Source organism: Cupressus sempervirens, chromosome 7, assembly GCF_028749045.1.
Source record: "Cupressus sempervirens isolate cs-2001-9-10 chromosome 7, ASM2874904v1, whole genome shotgun sequence".
Lineage (NCBI taxonomy): Eukaryota > Viridiplantae > Streptophyta > Pinopsida > Cupressales > Cupressaceae > Cupressus > Cupressus sempervirens.
The window spans coordinates 484,085,486-484,094,910 of record NC_143124.1 but is presented as its reverse complement, the minus strand read 5'-3'; positions in this window follow the sequence as shown (position 1 = coordinate 484,094,910).

Sequence of the window (9,425 nt, the reverse complement as noted above, 5' to 3'; positions counted from 1 at the left end):
ATCTTTAAGAATCTAGATAGAACACCTAATTACCTAAGATTGATAGCATTTAAAAGACTATCTCCAAAACAGAGCTTAATCTTTAAGGATCCAGTAGAAAAATTGGATACCTAAAATTGGTAGCATTTAAAAGACTATCTCTAGAATGGAGCTTAATCTTTAAGGATCTAGATAGAATGCCTAGATACCTAAAATTTATACCATTTAAAAGACTATCTCTAGAATGGAGCTTAATCTTTAAGGATCCAGATAGAACACCTAGATACCTAAGATTGATTGATGAGTTATAGGACCATCCCTAAAACAAGGCTTAATCCTTAGGAGTCAAGTTTAGATTGTCCCGATACCTATAATCAACTGATGACAAAATGAAACAGATGACAAAGATGCCAAAGAGAGGGAACCAAGATATCCCTATAAATTAGATGCCCCAAGTGATAAGTACATAAGATGGGAACAAGATGCCCTGAGCAATAAAGATTCAGATTGATTTGAATTTAAAGTTCAATGATGTAATCATCCTATCCCCTTGAGTGCAAAATTGAAAGATGACACACCAAAAATATGATATAAAGTAGTATGTGGAGAGATTTAGAGGAAAGACAAGATTTAGCAAAATGTAGAAAAGATTAGAATGATCAGGAAAAAAATTAGAGTCAATTTGAAGTGATTTTGAAATCTAGAAGACCAAGTTTGACCAATTGTTGACCAAATTTGACTTTTTCAAGAATTAATTTTGAAAATTTGAAGAAATTTGAGTTGAAAAGGTTCCAAGATGCTCAAAGTATCAGAAGAATTTGGACTACACAAGCGTTCAATTGCATCTGTCCAAAAATTTTAAAACACATTTTTGAGCTGCTTAGGTGTGTCAAAATTTGAATTTGATCCCAAAAAATGGGTTTAGAGTAGCCAATGTTTCCAAGAGGGTGATTAATCAATCATTTGTGCAATCATGAAGAACATGATTCTTTGAACAATCTAGCAACCCCTCATTACAGAAGTCGAAAGTAGATTTTCAATTGAATCATATGTCGAACCATGTAATGCAATCCTATGTGATATGCAACCTTAAACTAGATGCAACCTTAGGTCTAGTTGCCAAGTCTCAACAATTATCATCACTAAGCATATAGCCAAAAATCATAGATGCCATACAATTCTCACCAACATTGCAATCATGAGAATATGAATAGGACATCTGTTCTAGTTTTGTTGAGATTAAGTGTAAGCATTCCAGGCACAAGAAGCTAGAATGACGAGAACATTTGTCCCTTTTAAGGTAGAAAGTTGACATAAGCATCAAAACATAAATGTTAGGATGACCAGAATGTTGCTTGCATGGTAGACACACAAAACACACAAGAGATCCATCTTATGCTAAGTATTCAGTAAGTATTCTATCTGCAACGACCTTTGCATTTGTAACCTGAGATAGAAGTGTGCTAGGTATACTTGCAATGACCCATACATACACTTAGTAGGATGAGTATCAGTATTTACTATAACATGAAGAGTTCACTCCAATAGTTAAGGAGAAGAACCAACATTATTAACATATCCATTAAAAGGAGTCGAGGTACACTCGGCCATCCAATACAAGATGGAGGCTCTTATAGTGGACACCCCTCTTATAGGAATATGTCAACTAATTAGAACTAAATTATAGATAGAAAGCAAAGAAAAGATCATGCCCCTAGTCATTACTTCTCTAGTCAAAAATGACATCATTGAGTTTCTTGAGGAGACATGATAAAGCAAAAACAAAGAAAACAAAGAAAATGCTCAGCATATCCAAACATGTATGTAGTTTTGAGTTCAATTTTGTGTCATAGGATTGATGTTAGGTGTCAGTGTGCAGAACATATTTGAAAGAAATCTCTTCATTAAGGTGACAACACTAGGTAGATGCAGTTAGAACTACTAGTGATTGAGGTCAAAAGAGGAATCTTCAAGATGAGGAACCTAAAGAGGGCTACGTGATAGTAGACAGACACAATCAAAATGACTAGTGACTGACACAAGAGAGATCTTCCATAAAGGAATCTAGAAATGTGACCTGAGCAACAATAGCCAAATGTAGCTAGAATAACTGGTGACTATTGAAAAATAGATTCTATGAGGATAATCTCAAAAAGAGTGACACTAGAGATAGTAGACAAACATAGCTAGAATGACCAGTGACTACCATGAAAGAGATTCTATGAGGAGAATCTTGAAAAGAGTGACACTAAAGGGGAATGCCCTTGAGCTGTGACAAGACTCAATCCATGGATACATGAGTAGAAAGTAGAAAAAGTAGTAAAGAAACTATATAGATAGCTAGAAGATGCACTGCAAGATGGAGCATTGGGAACAAGAGGTGTCTATTTACCACATTTTCACCTTCTTGGTAGACATTTCTTTTTTTTCTACCATGATGCCTATTTCCAAGTTTTCACCAATGGCACTATTTTTGTTTTTCAATTTTTTTGTATTTTTCCTTTTTTTGATTTTTTTTTGTGGTTTTTATTTTTCCATTTTTTTTAGTATTACCAAGGTGCCTATTACTAGGTTTTCACCAGGGTAACAATTTTTTTAGGACATGTAGATATCCACAAAGAGCTACAAAGATCAAATCAACTATAAAACCACTTTAGGTGGAGAGTGTTGACAGGTTCCTTGAGCATGTCTCCTTTGATTGTGGAAAGCTAGTAGGCGTCGTATCCATATAATGTAGTAATGATGTAAGGACCAAGCTAGTTTGGTTCAAATTTCCCTTTTTCTACTCATTGTTGTTGATTCTTGGGGTTCTCTCTTAGGATGAGATCACCCAGCTAGGAGTCACGTGGAATGACTTTCTGATTATAGCTTCTTGAAATTTATTGTTGATAGGCTCGCAAATGATCACATGCCACTTGTTTTCATTCATCTAGTAACACTAGCTCTTGAAGCTGAGCTATCTTGTAATCTTCATTAGTAATAAGGCCTTTCATTGAGATTCTCAAGGTAGGAATTTTGACCTCTGTTGGAAGCACAACATCTGCTCCATAAACCAAAGCAAAGGGTGTTATACCCATTGGAGTCTTGATGCTTGTCCTATATGCCCATAAAGTTGGATTAATCTGGAGGTGCCAATCTCTCCCAGATTTGATGACTATGTGATGAAGGATTTTGAGGATTGCCTTATTGGATGCCTTAGCGTAGCCATTACCCTAGGGGTAATAGATGGAAGACCAATGTTGTGTGATTTTGAATTTCTTGCATAATTCCTTGAGGTCTTTGTTCTTGAATTATCCTCCATTGTTAGTAATGATTAAGGATGGTACACCATATCTATAGATGATGTAGTTTGTGATAAAAAAGTGCTACAATTTTGCCATTGGCAACTACAAGAGGTATTGCCTCTACTCATTTCATCAAGTAGTCTGTAGCTATGATAATGAACTTATTTCCATTAGAAGAGGTTGGGTGAATCTTACGCACCAAGTCAAAGAACCATGATTGAAATGGCCATGTTGTAGTAGAGGGAATCAACTCCCTAGCTAGAGCATGGATCAGATTCCCATGAAGCTAACATTTCTTATAGGACCTAATGTACTTGATAGCTTCTTGCTCCATTTTAAGCCAATAGTAACCAATCCTAAGGAGTTTGCAAGCTAGTGTCAAGCCATTTGAGTGGGATCTGCAAATGCCCTTGTGAACATCATTTAGTGTGCATTTGGACTCTTTGGGTTCTAAACACCTAAGGAGTGTTTCATTGAGACCTCTCCTATATAGGTCGTCAACAATAATAACATACCACAAAGCATTATGGATAAGATAATATTTCTCATTCTAGATCTTATCTTCCAAAATGGTTTGATTACAGAGATAGGAATAGATGTGATGGTAGCAGGATGAGTCCTATCCTACAATAGAATAGATCATCCTGGAATCAGGGGTGTCATAGGCTGGGTAGTGTAATGCTTCCACCAAGAACTCATGTTGGAGATCATTTTCAAGAATCTATAGCAAGGAGGCCAAAGTAGCCATAGCATTAGCTACTTTATTATTTGCTTGAGGAATATGCTAGAAAGTGATGTGTCCAAAATACTTCTTTAAGTCATCAATCATGCATTTGTAATGAATTAATTTCTCATCCTTTTTTTGATACACATCATTAACTTGGTTGATTACAAGCTGAGAGTCACTAAATATGTCTAACTAATCCACTCTCCATTTAGCTACAATTTTCATGCCCTTGATCAAAGCCTCATATTTAGCAATGTTATTTGTACAATGGAATATAATCTTGTATACTTTGGGCAATGAGTATCTCTATGGTGTTATGAAGAGTAATCCAACACCAAATCCCTATTGTGTGAAGGACCCATCGAAGAACATGACCCATGTTTGGTGTGTGAATGTCAAGATTGACTCATCAAGGAAATTAGTGTTCATTAGCAGGAGATTTTTCATAGGTTCATCAACTAGCTGATCTGCAATTACCTATCCCTTGATAGCTTTGGGTTCAACATATTAAATGTCAAACTCACTGAATATCATAACCCACTTAGCCAATCTTCCTGTGAGAGCTACCTTACTAAGCAAGTACTTTAGTGGATCTATTTTAGCCATGAGCCACATAGTTTGGGAAAGTATGTAGTGTCTCAACTACTAGGAAGTAAGGAAAACTACTAAGAAAGCTTTCTCAATGATATTTTAGTTCCTCTCATAAGAGATCGGTGTGCAACTCAAGTAGTAAATAGCTCTCTCTTTTTTGTCATTTTCTTCCTAAGCTAATAGGATTCCCAGAGATGTTTCAGTTGCTTAAATATACAAAAGAAAAGGCTTCCCATGGATAGGATGTATCAAGATTGGTAGATTGAAAAGATATTGTTTGATCTATGTTAAGCTTTACTCACAATCCTAGCTCCAATTGAATTTCACACCCTTATGTAAAGTCTTTGTGAAGGGTTATTATCTATCTGCCAATTGTGAGATAAACCTACAAATAGATTGCACCCTACCTTGTAGAACTCTCATCTGACTAATATTTTGAGATGGTGGCATATCCATTATTTCTTATACTTTCTCTAGATCTACCTCAATTCCTTTTGTATACATGATGTATCCCAATAGCTTTCCTAAAGTGACACCCAATGCACATTTCTTAAGATTGAGCCGAAGACTGAATTTTTCCATGTGATTTAGGATGGGTCCCAAATCTTGTAGATGAGTATTGCATTTAGCACTTTTGACCAAGGTATCATCCATGCAATCCTCCATGGTCTTATGCATCATGTCATGGAAAATTGTAGTTACCACTCTCTGATAAGTTGCACCAGCTTTTTGCAAACTGAATGACATTACATTCCAGCAAAAGGTTCCCCGTGCATATGTGAAAGCAATTTTCTCCTGGTCTTCTAGCACAATTTTTATCTGATTATAACTAGAAAACCCATCCATAAGTGAGTACATCCCATAGCCTACCATCATGTCCACTATCATATCAATGTTAGGAAGTGGAAATTCATCCTTTAGACATGCCAAGTTGAGATCACAGAAGTTAGTGCAAACCTTGATAGATTTATCATGCTTGGAGACTAGAACAATATTGGATATCCATTTAGCATAATCAATTTCTCAAATAAAACCAACTTTTAGAAGCTTCTCCAATTCTACTTTAACGAGAAATGCAATGTGGGGATGCATTTTTTTAAGTTTCTATTTAACTAGTTTGATGCTTGGTGAGATGGACAAGTGATGCATGATAAGATCAGGATCTAGTCCCAGCATGTTAGAATATGTCCAAGCAAAATATATCTTTTTTCTCAAAAAAAGGCAATGAACTGGTCCTTTTCTTCAAGTGACAATGATTGTGCTAGATGTATCATATGAGGATGTTCTTCTATACCCAGGTTAATTGGCTATGTTGGCTCTATCAACATAGATGATCTCTCCTAAAAGTGACTTAGAAGTGCATCAAATATCTCATCCTTGGGCACCTTAGAGAGGTTTTCACCTTTGGATAGTTCTTTTGTTTTTACATTTTTGGGTTCCAACACTACCACAATGTGGTTTTCACCATCATACCTTTTGCATTTTTTCTTTTCAATTGTATGAATGAGATATTTGATGTCATCTTTAGTCATGTTGACAATCTATTCATTGGTGGAAGATGTTATAGGTTCGACAGTGTTTAGGTAGTAGGCAAGAGGATAGTCACTATGGAATGTGGGGACTTTACTAGATGCATTAGGGTTATAGTTTATAAGCTCAAGATGTGTGAGTGAAAGAGTAGTGAAGGATTCAATTGCATTCACGATATAGTCATAAAGTGCTTGGACCGGCAATTTGAGACCTATGATGACTTCATCCACATGTGTGTTCAAATTCCTCTTAGTACTAACATTAGTAATTGATGACTCTAGGACACTAGTTGGATTAGACCCATCTGACCTAACCCTAGACATTCCACCCGCTTTGATTTGGTTTTCATAGACATGAATTTGGTCAATGTCTTTATCAGTAGTTTCTTCTAAAAGAGAGTCAAGCTTAGATTCCTTAGAATTAGTACTACATGGCGAGAGACTATAGAACTCCCCAACAGTGATAGGGACAAACTCACCTTCATCATCTAGGTTCGTACATAGGTACTCAATACATAATGACTAACTAGACTCTCCCTTTTCAGAATTATCTTTGGGTTGCTCAGTATTGTCCTCAAAAGAATCACTAGTATCATCCATAGTGCTAACATGTGGCAAAAAGTTATCTGGCTTAGCAAAGAATTTAGTGAGATCATGATGAATAGGATAAGGATAGAGATCCTCATCATTAGATTGTTCCCCTTGAGTATTTGACTTAGCCTGTGACTCATTTTTAGATGAACTCTTAGGTTTTGTTATGAATTTGTTAGCTCCCAAATGGAAAGGAACCTTCTTAAATCCTAGACTAGTTGTATCATTGTTTCTTCGAGCTGTTTCCTTGATACAATCAATTAGGCCATTATTATTCCACATAATAGGGCTAGCTTCCTTGTAGCCAAAATTCTTCATGAATCTAGAACTAGGCCCATATTTCTTAGGAGTGATTTCTTGAGCTTTCTTTGTTAAGTCTACCGAGGTCTCTTCTCTATAAAGCCATGTAGCAATGGCTCTATTTTTACTTTCATCCTCTAGGGGAACTATAGCTTATACAAAAGTGTCATTGTACTTGGTTTGAGGTGTCAGCACAAATGGCTTCTTTGCCTTTGAAGGTCTCCCATAATGATGAGGAGACTCTAGAAGAGATGTTAATGACAACACTGGTTCAATATGATACTCTCCCATGCCAGTTTCTTTGAATGACTACTCAATTTGTTTTAGGTTATTGTCATGATAATCAATGGATTCCTGGTTAGCAGGAATGAAAGTTTCAGCAACTTTGAGTATATTGTAGGTATAGCTAGTAGGGGTAGGAACAATAACTTTGGAGCCATGAAATGGGAATTTGATGCATTAGTGATATGTGGATGGCACAGCGTGCATCTCATATATCCATGGCCATCCCAACAAAATCTTATAAGCCAAAGGAATTTCGAGCACTTGATAGGTGACATCCCTTTCTACAAGACCAACATGAATGGGTAACACCACAAGACCTAGAGACTTTCGTTCAAATTTGTCATATGCTTTGATAGAGATCATGCATTGGGGATCAATAGAGTCCTTATAATAGTTAAATTGTATAAGAAAATTAGTAGAGACAATGTTTAGGCTATCAGTATTATCAATGAGTACCCGATGAACATGTGTCTGATGTATCATAACCTTCATGTGTAGAGGTTGATTGTGTAGGTGACTCAGTGAGTTATTATCCTCCTCAGAGAAGGACATAAGATAAGGTAAGGTTAGGTGACCTACCATGGATTGAAATTTCTCAAGATCAAGATCTTGAGGAACATTTGCCTCAGTGAGGGCTTTGTCAAGAATCTACCTATGAGCAAGCGACATTTTAAGCAGCTCGAAGATAGAGATTTGAGAATTAGTTCATTTTAATTGATTGAGAACACTATAACTGGTTTTTGTACAATTTTTTGTGAGTTTTGTACCTTTCCCAAATGGACCAGCAAGGGCTTTGTCTTTATGTTGTTCAGGATTCGGAGTAGAAGGTGTAGTGCCTTTGAGCACCAGCTTGGCACTAGATGGGGAATAGCATTAGCCCAGTATTGTGAAGATGTGTTATCCATTGTGTTGGAAGTAGGGCCCCTCAAGACAAATGATTTCTTGGGTTTATCGTTATCTTTTTTTCCCTTAATGGTAATGACATTGCAATATTCAAAATCCACAAGTTCAACCATGTTGATCAAATTGTCATCATTGGAGTATGCATAGTCGACATTGTTGTTAGGTTGTGGTTTTGAAATCTCTCCTTTTTCATAGGCCAGGAAAGGTTCTTTGAATGCCTTGTGATCTGAGTTCTTGTTATGTCCATCTACCACAAGTTCACCAACATCAATCACGTCCTAGACTTTGTGGCACAAGTTTATGTAGTTGCTAGTTTTGTGCCCCTTATTTTGGTGATACTCATAGAATGAGGTTTCATTCCACCATGGTGGATGTGGTTGTAGATCATATGTGTGATGGTTTTCCAATGGTGAAACCACATCCAAAGGTTCACCTAGGGGTGTATACTCGTACTTAGGGTGTGTGGCCCATGAGTTTCTTGATTTATTCCTAAATATCTATTTGTTAGTAGGAGGCTTCTCAGTATTTTTGGCCACATTGAGACCATTTGTGAGATTAAATGTTGCCTTAGAAAGTTTGGGGGTGACATTGTCAACAACACCATCATGTACAATCTCTTAGTTCTTGTTGACATATTTGGTTTTATTCTTGTTGGAGGTGGAACCTTGATTTGTGTCCTTCTGAAGAGTAAGTTCACCTTTCTTGACCATAAATTCCTTGATACAGATAGCCTATGTGATCATGTCTTCAAAGGTATGCAAACCTTAAAGTTTGACTCTATACCCAAAATTAGGTAGGAGATTATCAGTGAATATGTCAAGCTTTTCCATTTCTAGAATTTTCCATGAATACTTAGTGTAAAGTTGCCTCCATCGTTGGAGCAATGTGATAAAAGGTTCTCCAACTTTCTACTTAAGGTTGCATAGATCTTGAATGTTGATAGGGTGTTGAATGTTATGAGAATACTACTAGACAAATAAATTGGCAATTTTGTCAAATGTTTTGATAATAGGAGGCAAGTGTGAGAACCACTCCAAAGCCTAACCACCTAGAATTTTGGGGAATAAACGCATAAGGTATGTCTAGTCTTGCATAAACTACATAGATAAGGCACCAAATTCCTGCAAGTGATCTTGGGGTTAGTGGTGCCAAAGTACTTTTCATACTTAGGTAGTTCTAGTCCTCATAGGAAAGGAGGCATGTTTATGCTCTTGTCAAATGGAAATGGACAAAGAG